We start from the raw sequence: 15,768 nt of genomic DNA, 5'->3' as shown, positions 1-15,768 counted from the left end.
GCATTTATATAGATGCATGGAATCAGGAATGCCTGAAAGGACTAAATCACCCTCCACAAGGAAGAGTAAACCTGTCTGGTGGAAATCTGCAATAAATAAACTCTATAACAAATGGAAATAATTGCTGTCCAAGACCATGAAGGAGCAGGTGGCCAATTGGAAGCAATGTCTCCTTAGCCCGATCAAGTAAATAAGAGCACTAGTGAAATCCTCCAAAGAAACTTTGAGTCCAAATTGACCACATCTACTAGAGACAATCATAAGGCCTTCTTCACATATGTCCACAACCTCAAATGCCATATTCAGTGAAAACCTTACTCCTCTGTCCCCCCATCAGTAAATCAGGACATCCCCACTACCTGCCCCATTTCCCTTATATCTAGGGAGCGGGTCATCACTGTTCTCTCAAAGGCAAAAAATACAGGTTCCATGGGACCCAATAACATCTTAGGCTGCATCCTACATGACCTCAGGCAGGAACTTACAGCACCATTAGGCACCCTATTCATCCAAAGCCTGAGTACTGGCCTCATCCCAGCTGAGTGGAGGATAGCCACTGTCATCCCTTTACACAAAGGTAGAGTATTCACTGATCTGGGAAATTATAGACCCATCAGCCTAACTAGCCTGATCTGCAAGGCCATGAAATGGATTATCATGGACCTCATTAACAAGGACATTAGCAATCTCCAAACACTTGATCCCAGACAGTTTGGCTTTGTAAAGGGAAAGTCATGTCTGCTAAATGTGGTTGACTTCTTTGAGACAGTCACCAAAGCCATGGATGAGGGTAAGACTGTGCACACCACCTACCTTGACCTGGCCAAAGCCTTTGATACTATTCCACACTCTGGCATAATAGATAAACTCTCTCAACTAGGTATCAAGCCATTTGTTAGCAGATGGGTAGCAAACTGGCTCACTGGTAGAACCTACATTATAGTCAAAATAAGGGAAGTCACCTCAAGCAGTAGACCCGTAACAAGTGGCATACCCCAGGGTTCGGTCTTGGTGCCTCTGTTATTTGGGATATAGTTTTTTGAGGTGCAGGTTAAAACCAGTAGGCTATGGCTGACCAAGTTTGCAGATGACTGCAAGCTAGCTGCTGTCATCAATTCCCCTAGTGATGTAGACATTCTCCAAGAGGGTCTCACTCAGACAGATTACTAATGCCAGAAACATGGCCTCAAGCTGAATACCAAAAAATGCATCATCATCCCCTTTGGGGATAGTGACATCCTCATAAATTATCGCATTAACAACAACATCCTAGGCACTCAATCATTCGTGAGGGATTTGGGCACCCAGGTTGATAGCAACCTGACTTTTGACCACCATGTTGCTTCCATGGTACGGAAAGTTTCCTACATGACCCACCTCATAAGTAAGGGTAGCTCATCCAGGAACAAAGAGGCCATAACATCCCTATATTCTTCCCTTATAAGCCCCATTATTGAGTACAACACACCTTTTGGCATGTATTTCTCAAAGCGCATGCAGCAGCTGGAGAGACCATAGAGGTTCCTCGCCCGGAGAATCCAGGGCCTCTGACATCTACCATACACAGATAGGCTAAAAGCCCTAACTGTCTACTCAGTTTCATACAGACTCCTCAGAGGTGACCACTATCTGGCATACAAGGCGATCATGGACCCCACCTTGATGGGACTGCTACATATCCACAAGTCAAGATCCACTCGAGTAACCCACAAGTGTGGTCTCAACCTGGTCTGTGACATCAACAGGACTTGTTGGTGGGACAGATTTGTGTCCCAGAGACTCTCTCATCTGTGGAATAGACTCCCTCTCAATATCAGAGTACCTCTTTACCCCTTTTTAAGCACAACCTGGATAACTGGATAGGAAACAGAAAATATACCTCTGCGATTCCACCTGTGTCCATGTTGGACAGGGGCATTGGGTGCTGATTTGTCTAAACATGGGCTAAACTCTTGGCTAGGCTTATAAGGGCCTCAGGTCCAATGGCCTAGTAACCTCCTATGATCCTATGTGAATCTGCAAACCAAGCTGCCCATTCAAATGTGGTGAGATACTTTCATATAAGCCCCTACAGGATATTTGTAGAGCATCCAAATCTCATCTGCATGCATATATAGACACACACATTAGACAACTAGAAATATGCATGAAGGACTGGTTTATTGCTACAAATTACAGGTCAAAGAATAATGTGATAGGCCTTCAACATGGTAAACTCAAATACTTCCAGACCCTACAGGACAGAAATAATATGTATCTGCAGTGAACAGCATTACTGCCATGTTACAGCCATGCATGATGGCTGATAAACCAAATTGGTTACTAGCATTCAGGCAGAAATAGCTTAGATGGGAGATAAGCATGATATGTAGGGGAAACAAAACTTGAACCACACCTAAACAGATTAATCAAGCTTATGAAAGAATACAAACAAATGTGCAGTGATCAAAATAATTTGGAGGTATAAATTGCCTAGTGCATGTGTTTTTTTTTGTGTAGCATTTCCCTACAAGTCTAAATCTTGATAGAATTAAAATGTTGCTGTATAATATTACCACAGAAGAGTTGTGTGTAGTAGTTTGTAAATGGAGATGTCTCCACTTTCTCTACCTGGTTGCTTTAATGTAAATAAAATGCTGCTTTTCCTTAAATTATATTTATATATTACCATTATTGCCTATTTCAGTATGTTTTAAATGGCATAGTAAGATCGTAGGGTTTTGCCCAAGAAAGTGACTTATGCTTCAAAAACAAGAGAAGCTCAGGGTTACTGGATGTCAAATGTTATACTCCACATTTTGTTATAACATGCATTAACCTTGACAGAAGAAACCCTTCAATTTGGTCCATTATGTAGATGAAAATATTGGGTAGCAAAAGTATTTACTTATTTATTTACTTAATACATTTATTTTTATTTACTTATCTATTTACCAGGGAAGAACATTAATGAATGATGACCAATTTCAGGCTTAGCCTGGGTAAAATAGCAAACATTTCACAAACAAAAATACAGAAATGTAAGCAATAACACAGTAGTCCAAACAACTTACATAGAAAAGCTGCATATATCCATTCTAGTAAACATCAAGGAGACTGTAATGTACAATATATACATTAGTGGGTCAATCTTCAGTAATGCTTGACAGACAAGAAGAGCAATTGGCTTGGATGAAGAATTGCTTTTTGAGTTGTATTCTGAATCTGGAATAAGTGTTGATTTCCTTTAAACTGATGGAGAGAGCTTGCCAAAGAGTAGTTGTCTGAGAGGAGAAAGCATGTATAGTGCTGTGGAGTTTGGTGGTAGGGCTAATGAAAGTTAATATGGCTTGTGTACAGTGTCAGGGTGTGTGAGGAGGGTTTTCATGAAGTCTAGATGTAAAGGGAGTAAATATGTGGAGTTGTAGTAGTTTGGATCCAAACAGTAGGTTAGATCTTTGTTTTATCGGTAGCCATGTAGCTTTATCATAGGTAATACGGTGATGTCACAGATAGGTGAGTTTGCAATGAATTGGGAAGTTGTTCTGTGATTGTTTGGGATCATATTATGCTTAGTTGTAAATGGCTGGCATTTTTTTCCTGTTGTGAAAAACATTAAAAGTGTTGCCAAGGATTAGATGAAATCACCTCTTCCCTTGATAAGGGTGAACCACTATGGGGACATCCCGACCTAACAAATGGTGACTCAGTTTTGTGCTGGCAAGGATATAAGTATTGCAACAAGTAATTCAGGCAGTCAACAGTTCTTTTACTTTTGTTGCTTTTGATTCCCTGAAGCATATTTCTTTTTTCAGAACTTTTGCCTGGTGAGAGAAGAGTTTTGGGTGTATCTGCAAATAAGGCATTCTTTCTTAACTTCAAATTGCTATATGCATTTAGAGAATAATAATGTTTTTGTGTTAGAGACCCTTAAGACTTGGGGAATAGTCTTACAGAAGAATGAGTTATTAAAAGCCAGCCATTTTCATTTGATTCTTAGTGATCCATGCAATAATAATTAAACTTTCTTCTTGATAACTACGTCTGTCAGTACATCTGTGAAGTAAAAGCTCGGGTGTTTGAGTTCCTAAACTGGCAGTTGATGTTATTGCAGTTCTTATAGACAAACCCAATAATATTTAAACATTGCTTGAAAGTTATTTATGATGGGTACTGGGTGCCAGTTAAAAGTACAGAAAAGGACTACACAGTTGATTTATGTGGTGCCTGTGTGCTGAAACCTAGGTGACCCTGTTTCAGAAATTTTAATGGTACCCCAAAGTAAAGATGCTTTGAACAGAAGTTATCTAATTATACATCTTAGTTCTGTGAATAGAGTTTCAATGCAGAATTGAATGTTGGATCCTTCTGTATAACAAACTAGATAAGGTCCTGATGATAAAGGATCCATTTTGACTTTGTCAGCTTGGAGTGAGACTATATGTGGCATCCTTCTGGAAAACCCATGGATAGCTGGCAGTGCAAAGGCTGCACAAGCATCCTGTTAAATATGGAAAATTGGTGAATCCTACGTCTGCAAGACTAAAGGATATGGGTAATAAATGACTTCTTTGAATGGCAGACTAAAGCCCTTACCATTCGGTACTATGATTTAAAATTGTTAAGTTACATAAAAGGTGACATAGCAGGAAGGAGGTAAGGTAACTACATTCCTCCTTTCATGTCCTAGCATTAAATAAGTTTGAAATGGCTGTACTATACATTCCTAATTATTGAAAAATATTACCATTGCAGGTAATCTTTGTAATGCATTTTTTACATTTATATGTTCATTCCTACTGACCTTAATTAGTTCTGTATTTTTGTTACATGTTGTTACTGTTTTGCAATAAGCAATTTTTAGCATCTTATACAACAATGTCCTTTTAGTTGCACAGTTGGTCAATGTGTTGCTGTTTGAATATGTGCATTATCATATGTTTATTTATTTATTTTATTTATCCTTTGTTGACTGGGTTATTCCCTATAGGCTAGTAGTATCTTTTCAGGAGAGACCTGACGTGCTATTTATACTCTGGTTTTTGATACGTGGTATAGAATAAAAAAAGACTGCAATCAATTTTTACCTATATGGTTTCTGCAGTTCACTACATCAAAGTCTTAAGGCTATGCAGAGCAGAAGAAGATGATATGAAGCCAACTGACTGACCTCACAATACCTGGTGAAATAAACCTTTGCACAAGTCTCAGGATGCAAGATCCCAGTACGATGGGAATCACCATTGAGGAAGAATGGGAATGACGATATTATACACATGGCCGGAGATATATCGGACCACAGGGGGGTGCCAGAGGAGCCACCACTCCAGAAGAGGGGTCATATGAGTCATGTGGTCCTTATGCCTACAGCAAGGTTCATTACTTTCAAGTTTAAGTTTGGATTTATTAACATGCTTAAACCTAGGCATGATTACAAATATCAGTGCTTAAAACAAGAAATAGCAATAAATACATTAAAAAACAATACAAAAACAAGTAATAAAACAAATGATGTACAAAGAAAAATTAAAAAGAAACATGAATGGCAAAATTCATGGAATGTTACTGCAACACAGTAAGAGAAATACAATTAATTATTTAGGGAGCTTTTGAATCTACTTACAAGTGTGTGTGTGTGTGTGTTAGGGGGTGCTGTCTCAACCATCTTGGTAGCATAATTTAGAGGTATGGCCTTTAATAGCAGTTCCTGAGTGTCAGCGTGCAGGGGTCAGGATGTCTGATACCAAGTGAGAACATGTTGCAGATTGCAGGACCCTGGTTATGCAGGGCTAGATAAATTAATGTAAATCAAGCTAAGCAAAGGCTAGGGCCTTGAAATAATTATGGTGGTAGATAAGCAGCCAGTAAGGTTCACAAAGAGTACACTGAAGAAGATGATCACCATGAAAAACTTCTCCAAAGCTAACTTTGGGCTCCTAAAAACAGAGGTGGCTAACTTCACGGCACCCATGCAAATGGAGAATAGTTGCATGACCGCCGAATCATACACCAATGCACTGTACAAACATGTACACAAATGCATGGATCTCGCCATACCCAATAGAACCAAGACACTCTCCTCCAAGAAAAGGAAGCCAATCTGGTGGTCCCCTGCCATAAACAAACTCTATAACAGAAGGAGGAAACTGATGCTGAATAAAGTGAAGTCCCAAGACTGGAAAAACTCCCTTATCAGCCTCAACAAAAAGTTGAGATCCCTCATCAAATCCTCTAAAGGTAGCTATGAAAACAGAATTGCAGCAGATAATAAAGACAATCACAAGGCCTTCTATAGTTATGTAATGAATCTCCACAGCAATACCCAGATTTGCTCTGAGCTACTGCACAATGGTACCTCCTATACTGAGCCAACAGATATTGCTAATATACTGGCCGACAGATTCAGTGCCAACTTTACACCGCCCCAGGAACAATCTTAGTACCAGTAGATGGCAAGCACCCAGTATTACTATTGCACAGGTTAAAACAGCAATGTCCAAGGCCAAGAATACAGCTTCCATGGGACCTGACAGTATCCCTGGCTGTGTTCTACTTGAACTACAGAGTGAACTGACACCTCTCCTGTGTGCCCTGTTCAATCACAGCCTCACCTCAGGCTTTGTCCCTACCGAATGGCGCACTGCTACAGTCATCCCTCTCCACAAAGGAGCAGCGACTACAGACCCTGGAAACTATCGCCCCATTAGCCTGACAAGTCTGATATGCAAAGCTATGGAACACATCATCATGGACCTAATAAAGAAGGATATAAGGAATCTCCAAACTCTGGATCCCACACAGTTTGGTTTTGTGAAGGGTAGATAATGCCTGCTCAAATTAGTTAGTTAATTAATCAATGGGGTGGTGAAAGCCGACACACTCTGGCTAGGCTTATAAATGCCCTCGGGCAGATAGCCTAGTACCTACCTATGAACCTATGAACTTGGTCGACTTCTTTGAGTCAGTCACCAGAGCTGTGGATGAAGGCAAGGTGGTTTATACAGCCTACCTTGATCTGGCCAAGGCCTTTGATACCATTTCCCACTCAGGAATCATAGAAAAACTCACTAAGCTAGGCATCAACCCCTAGATCACTAGGTGGGTTGCAAACTGGCTCACAGATAGAACCCACAGTGTGAAAGTAGCTGACACCAAGTCAGACTGCCGACCAGTCATGACAGTGATCGGTCCTAGATCCGTTCCTGTTTAGTGTCTACTTCTCTGAAGTTCAGGCCAACACAGAGGGACTCTGGCTGACAAAGCTCATAGACGATTGCAAGTTGGGAGCCATTATTAACTCCCCAAGTGATGTTGACATCCTACAGAAAGGCCTCACTGAGACCAACGACTGGTGTCAGAACCATGGCCTTAAACTCAATGTCAAAAAATGTGTTGTCATCCCCTTTGGGAAAAACCCAGTTCCCATGAATTACCACATCAATGGTAGTCCACTGAACACAGAAGGCATTATAAGAGATCTGGGAACACAGGTTGACAGCAACTTCTCTTTTGAGCACCACATTGCCACTGTGGTCAGAAAGTCCTTCTGTGTGGCACATCTCATTACTAAGGGTTTTGCATCCAGGAAGAAAGAAGTTACTGAATCCCTCTACTCTTCCTTCATTAGGCCAGTCATCGAGTACAATGCCCTATTTGGCATGTATCTCACTAGACACTTGCAACAACAGGAGAGGCCACAAAAGTACCTCACAAAGAGGATCCTAGGCCTTAAACACTTGCCCCATATAGACAGACTCAAAAAACTCCAACTATTCTCTGTCTCATACCGCCTACTTAGAGGCGATCTCTGCTTGACCCAGCTGTGTTAGAAATGCTACATCTAAAGAAATCTCAATCCTTCTGCACCACACACCCCAGAGACCTCAATCTCATTACCACAACCAACAGAGCATACTGGAGGGACAGATTCATAACCCAGAGACTGCCCATGCTATGGAACAGACTTCCCATACATGTCAAACAGAACACCTCACTGGCCCTCTTCAAGAGAAATTTTGATGAGTGGATGGGAAATAGAAAATTCACCTTGGGGATCACTCCAGTGGCTCTACTCGACAGAGGCACTGGGAACTAAGGTCGGGTTCCACGATGCCAGGGTAATCCTATGGGCTAGGCTTGTGAAGGCTCCAGGGCGTTTAGCCTAGTGCATACCTATGAACCTACAAACCTATGAGCCCTTAGTCACAGAGCTCAGCAATGCTTGGCATCCTTGCCTGGGTTCCTTAAGTGATTTAATTGCATCCAGGCAAGGCAAGTACTTCTGATTTCAAAATTGCAATTCTTTAATTTATTTTAGCACATTGCTACTGTTTTCTTGAATTATTTGTGCACTGAAGTGTTATTTTACTTGAAATAATGCAGTTTCTCACACTGCTGTTTCTGTTGGGTTGTTTGCCTTCTGATTGCCTTTTAAGTGTTATCTAACTAGTTGTTTAAGTTTGTTTTTAGCAGCATTACACTTGTTGAAATCTTTTTGTGTGTTTTTACATAGGGAGGACTGGGATTATTCATTCAGTGCCTGTATAAATTTAGTGCATTTGTGTAGAGCTGCTCATCACACAGTGGCATTTAGCCCTGTATAAACACAAATATCTGAAAAGCAAATTTTCCCGATAAAAACTACCTACAGAGCTGCACCAAATTACTAAATGAGTGTAGAGCCTAGAGCAGCCAGTTAGTGCACTGAGCAGCACTGCCATTAAAATTTAATATCATGAAGCCTAGCCTAGTCCCTAACCCCCCAAAAAAAACAACCTTAGTAGTCCTCTGTCAACTCCCAGTATGCCACACCTTTGTAACTTACCAATTAAGGACCTGACAACATGGATATGTAATTTCCCAGTTTCTTTGCATCCAGTTTGGTGGATATGAGTATCTTGAGATAATGTAGCAATTGTCTCATGTTCACTGACAGCCACTTAATCCTCAAATTAACAGATACAGTATGTGAGAGAGATGTACATACACAAAGTTATCGGTGGCAAACCCCTCGCATGCAACCAAACATAATATAAACCAGGTTGTCAAAATCATGCACCACACACATAGATCAACTTATGCTGAGGCACTTAAATGCAATATTCCTAAAGCCCAAAGACCTCCAGAACTTTCCAGTTACAAAGATTATCCTTAGCAAACCCAAAAGCACTCAACAAAAGCAACATCTAACACCACACATACAGCCACACTCAGTGGAGGCCCAGATACAAAGTCCATAAGGCAAGCAAAGACACTCCCCATGACTCTAGTAGTAGGGGACTCCATTATATGACACACTGATGACTCACTCACCAGGTTAAACAAAGAGAAGATAACTGTTAGTTGCCTATCTGGAGCCAGGCTCCACCAAGTTATGCATATACTCAAGTCACTGCACCACAGACACCAGTATGATTCAGTCATAGTTCATGTAGGTGTAAATGACCTAAGACATACCTCTCTAAATTTCATGAAGATAAACATTACAGATCTCTCAAGAGTATATATACCAAATTGGTATGTTCCTAGCATTGAGCAGCATTCTACCTTCACCAAGGTTGATGCCACAATAGAAACAAAAGATGATTGCCTAGCAGTTGTCTTAGTTTCTGGTGTCAATCCATAGGGATCCAATATGTGTAAGCATGAAAAACATGGTTAAGAATCTATGTTGCTTTGCCAAAGATGATATGCACATGTTCATACCACACATTTCGGCCACAAAACCCAGACCGAAACACTAAGGGCGGAGGTGTGTTCATATTCATGAAGGATATCCACACCTCCAGGCTAGTTGCACAACACAATGCCTCTGAGAACATCCAAGTGCAACTAACCCTGGGCAAAAATGCATTCCAAATTGTAGCTTGTTATAGACCCCCCCACCATGACCCAGGACCCACACCCCTCGTTCCTGGAGAAATTGGAGAAAATGAAGGTCCAACCAAATACCCTAATAATGGGCGATTTCAATTACCCTAACATAAACAGGGAAAACTACTCTTGTACTAATCCCCTTGCTCAACGATTCCTGGAATTTATAAATTCTAATGCCTTGGATCAACTTGTCAACACCCCCACCAGGGGCAACAATATTCTGGACTTGGTCATTACCAACATGGGTGACCGGTGCTCAATGCCCAAGATCAACTCCTCGCTGGTTAGATCAGACCATAAACGAATCACCCTAGATATCCACATACCGACCCCACCCCCACACAAGGAAACCATTGTAAAACATTTCTCCAAAGCGAACTTCACGCTACTCAAAACAGAGGTGGCTAACTTTGCGATGCCCCTGCAGATGGATAATACAGTCACGACTGCTCAGTCCTACACAAATGCACTCTACAAGCACCTGCGTGAGTGCATGGATCATGCTATCCTTAACAAAACCAAGACGCTATCCTCCAAAAAAAGGAAGCCAATCTGGTGGTCCCCTGCCATTAACAAACTCTACAACAGAAGGAACAAACTGTTGCAAAAGACAGTAAAAACCCAGGAATGGAAGAACTCCTTGACGGGCCTCAGTAAGAAGCTAAGGTCCCTCATAAAATCCTCCAAAGCGAAATTTGAAAGAAAAATTGCCACGAATTCCAAAGACAACCACAAGGAATTCTTTAGCTATGTCAAGAATTTCCATGGCAACACCCAGATCTGCGCAGAGCTACAACAGAATGGAACAAAATATACAGAGTCAACTGATATTGCCAACATCTTGGCAGATAGGTTCAGTGCTAACTTTACTCCCCTCTCACCCCCCAAAGGACTTATAACTATACCAAATGATTGTAGAGCCCCATTAATCACAAACACGCAGGTAAAAATGGCATTCTATAAAGCCAAAAACACAGCGTCATAGGGACTGGGCAACAACCTAGGATGCATCTTACACAAACTCCAAAATGAACTAGCCCCCCCACCTAAACTTCATGCTCAAGCACAGCCTCACCACAGGCTATGTGCCCACTGAATGGCACACAGCAACTGTTAACCCACTCCACAAAGCAGGAGACACCACAGACCCCGGGAACTACCGACCTATTAGTCTGACAAGCCTGGTCTGCAAGGCTGTGGAGCATATCATCATGGAACTCATAAACAAAGACATTGGTAACCTCCAAACTTTGGATGCTACCCAGTTCAGATTTGTAAAGGGTAGATCATGTCTCCTAAACCTGGTAGACTTCTCTGAAACAGTTACCAAGGCCATAGACGAGGGCAAGGTGGTCCACACAGCCTACCTGGACCACACTAAAGCCTTCAATACTATCCTTCATTCAGGAATCATAGATAAACTCACCAACCTTAACATAAACCTTACATCACGAGATGTGTGGCCAACTGGCTCATGGACAGAACCCACACGGTGAGAGTTGCAGACTCCAGATTTGACTCCAAACCAGTGACAAGTGGAGTGCCCCAGAGTTCAGTCTTGGGACCTCTCCTGTTCAGTATATACTTCTCAGAAGTGCAAGCAAACACTGAGGGTCTATGGCTAACCAGGTTCGTACATGACTGCAAACTGGGTGCCATAATCAATTCCCCTGCCGACGTAGACATCCTGCAAAAGGGCCTCACCGAGACAGATACCTGTGCCAAAACCATGGCCTCAAGCTAAATGCCAAAAAGTGCATTGTCATCCCCTTTGGTAAAAACACGGTACCCATGAATTACCAAATAGGGGGAAATTCACTTAAAATAGAAAGTGTGATAAGAGACCTTGGGACCCAAGTGGACAGTAAACTCTCCTTTGATAATCACATTGCCACAGTGGTCAGAAAATCTTTCTACGTGGGCCACCATCATAAAAAGGTTCGCTTCTAGAAAAAAAGGAAGTAATTGTCCCCCTCTAGTCATCACTTATCAGGCCCCTCATTGAGTACAATGCCCCATTTGGGATGTGCCTCACAAGACACCTACAACAACTGGAGAGGCCCCAAAAGTACCTCACCAAGAAGATTGCTGGCCTGAAACAATTGCCCTATGCTGACCGGCTAAAGTAACTCCAACTCTACTCGGTCGCATACAAAGCTTACTCTGAGGAGATCTCTGTCTGACATACAAAGCTATGTCAAGCCCAGAATTGATGGACATGCTCCACTTAAAGAAATCTCAGTCTCCCCGAGCTACATGCTGTGGAGACCTAAACCTCACCACATCAATAAATAGGACATTCTGGAGGGATAGATTCTTGACCCAGAGACTTCCAATGCTCTGAAACAAAATTCCCATCCACATCAAGCAGAGCTCATCACTAGCACTCTTCAAGAAAAACCTTGATGAGTGGATGGGTAATAGGAAATTCACCCCGGGATCACGTCTGTGGCTCTACTAGATAGAGGGGCAGGAATTTAATCTACATGGGTGGTGAAAGCCAAGACACTTTTGGCTAGGCTTACTTATGCCCTCAGGCTGATAGCCTAGTACCTACCCATGAACCTACCCCCCCCCCCGGCTTTTGAATATGGGCTAAAACTTTATCTTCACCCATAGAACCTTTATTAGGTAATGCTAAATTGACAAACCCACCGACATAGCAAAATCAACCCAAGGGAACCTTATTGTGTTCCTGCTCAATGACAGGAGCTTAAACAAGAAACTGCACTCCTTCAAGCTCTCCTCACCTTGGAGAATGTAGACATCTGAGTAGTTAGCGAGACACAGCTTAATGCCACAGAGAGTACCTTGCAATGCAAGCTTTCAGTGCCTTCCATGCACATCTAGGTTCTTAGGTGAAAACTAGGCTAACTACCCAGAATAGCCAATTTAAGCCTAACCAATAATTCGAGGCCAACATTAAACCCTGTACCTTGTGTGTATGAGGTAAAACCTTAACCAGTATGCCAACCCCTCCCATAAAAGTATATTTACTAGGCTAACTGCCTTTATTAGCTTTGTCAATTTTCTTTCCAAAGGTGAGGATCAAACCTTGCACCTTGTGTCTGTGAAACACACACCTTAGCCATTATACTAACTCTTCTCTTATACCCACTCCTATTCTCTTGATTTAGACCAATAACTACACAGATAGGGACTAAAGATTGAGGTTTCTTGATCTATACCAATAAAAAGCATACCTCTAGTTTGGTTAAACAGGATGACATGCTGGAGTTTCTCCATGTGCATATTACCATAGACAAAATCCCATTCCATATTCTAGAAAGGTATAGCTCACCCTCTATGTCCCACAAAACCCAAAGCTCATACTTAGACCTACTAGAGACACTTACAATTCAACCAAGCATCCTACTAACAGGAGACTTTAATTAACCTTCTATAGTCAGGAAATCTATATGGCCTTAAATTTGCAGGTACAGTGATTCTTAGACATTTTATACATAAACACACTTGACCAGAAAGTGCATACACACACTAGAGGTTGCAACATGTTTGACATGGTACTCAACAAATATGGGAGAACACCAGACCCCTGCCAGTGTTATGTCCTCCCTAGTAAGGTCTGATCACAAACCTGTCTCCTTCGAAATAAAAATCAGTTTGGTAAATCCAGTAAACCTTGATACAGTTAGGAACTATTCCAAAGCAAATTATGTTTTATTAAGTGATAGCTCATCAAAATTCAATAACCATCCAAACCCAGAAGACACAGAATCCTATGAAGAATTATTCACAGAAACTTTGTACAAATCATGTAGATGGCTGCAGAGGGACTGTTGTACCTACCAGAAGTAAGCCTAATATAAACTCTAAAACAAACCACCCTGGTGGAATCCTAAATTAAAAACAGGTTATACAACAAAAGGAAACAAGTCATAGCTAAAACTAGGCATAATTCCCAAAAAGGATAAGAGCTCTCTAGTCAAATTAAACAGAAAACTAAGAGGGCTTATTAAAACAAAGAAAGCCAACTTTGAGTTTAAAATAGCTTTGCTGGCCAAAGACAATCAAAAGGCCTTCTTCAGTAATTTCAGAAACCTCAAAGTCAACATAGAACAATGTGCCCATCTGGTGGTTAATGCAGCCACATTCGCTTAGCCACATGATATAGGGAATCTGCTTTCTGACAAATTCAGATCCAGTTTTTACCCTCCTCCCATTTACTGTTAGCCACCCCCAGGAAATATCTTCAAACATAACCCCTCCGACAAAAAATAGAAAGTAGGCCCTGCCTGCACTCTCTAAGGACAAGAACACTGATTCAGTGGGCCGCAGACCTATCCGGGCCATAGGAATCAGTATTTAACTATAGTCTCAAATCTAGCTTTGTGCCAGTGGAGGAGTTGGGGGGTTGGTATAATGGTTAGGGTTTTTACCTCAAAGTCACAAGGTAGAGAGTTTGATTTTCACTTTTAAAAATGAAACAGTCTAGTCTTAAAATGCCCCACTAGGGGAGCTAGCTTAGTATTTGTCTATGAACCTATGGAATGGAGGACTACAATGGTCATCCCTGTACATAAGGCGTATCATCCACAGATCACAGGAACTACAGACCCATTAAACTGACCAGTCTTATATGCAAAGCCATGAAATTAATTATCATAGAAATGATCAACAAAGACATAGGAAACCTACAGACTATAGACCCAACTCACTTTGGTTTCATCAAGGGCAGGTCATGCCTGCTAAACCTGGTGGACTTTTTTGAAAAGATTACCAAGGCAACAGATGAGGGCAAAATGCTGCATACTGCCTACCTTGACCTGGCTAAGGCATTTGATACAATACCCTACTTGATCATTGTTAAAAACTTAAGGAATTGGGTATAAACCCCTATATAACACACTAGATAGCCAACTGTCTCACATATAAGACATAGGAAGTTGGGATTAGTAAGACCACCTTCACAAGCAGGCTAGTACCAGCTGATTCCCTCAAGGCTCTGTGCTGGGCCCATTCCTCTTTGTCATCTACTTCTCAGAAGTCAAGGCCAATGTCAAAGGCCTCTGGCTGACCAAGTTCACAGATAGTAACCAGACCTTTGACCAACATGTGTCCAAAGTAGTAAGGAAATCTTTCAACTTATAAGTAAGGGTATAGCATCTAGGCCCAGGGATGTCATTGTGTCACTGCATTCAGCACTCATTAGATCCATCATTGAGTACAATGCCCCCTTTGGTATGCACCTGACCAGTCACATGCAATGAATGGAATGCCCAAAAAGGCTACTCACAAAGAGAATATAGGGCCTAAACACCATGTCCTATGTCATTCGTATCAAAGTCTATCCCTATACTCTGTTACCTACAGATTACTAAGAGGTGATCTATGTCTGACATACAAGGCATCCTTAGATCCTGTCTGATGGACCTTTTGCATATCCACATAACAAATGGCATCAGAACTACTAGATATAAGAACCTAAACCTTACTTGCAACACAGATGGAACATATTGGAGTTTCAAGCAGTTAGGATGACTACCAAGTCACCTTCCTAAACATGCTAACCTGGTCTTTGTGATGAGGGAAGAAGCTGGAGCACCTGGTTGAAAACTCACATGGACCTAGGGAGGGCATGTATTCTTGACAGAGAAAGCATGCTAGAAAACAGGAGAACCAGCCACTATAAGACGGCAATGCTAACCATTGTTAACTTTGACACCCTATAAATGATACAAAAGCATGTGCTAAACAGGAAGCAAGCACAAAATATGTGATAGCATTTTGCACTGTTTACCATGGGGACATTAAGAGAAAATGTTGCATGTCTAGTTAGGTGAGACAGCACTTTGCACTCTTTACTATGAGAGACATTAAGATAAAATGCTGCACGTATAATTATGGGGCAACATTACCCAGTAGTTATGAGTTCTGCCTCAGAATTCCAGG

This window comes from Protopterus annectens, chromosome 8.part0 (assembly GCF_019279795.1).
Source record: "Protopterus annectens isolate FY-2018-M chromosome 8.part0, PAN1.0, whole genome shotgun sequence".
In the NCBI taxonomy this organism is placed as follows: Eukaryota; Metazoa; Chordata; order Ceratodontiformes; family Protopteridae; genus Protopterus; species Protopterus annectens.
Note: the sequence above shows the minus strand (reverse complement) of the source record.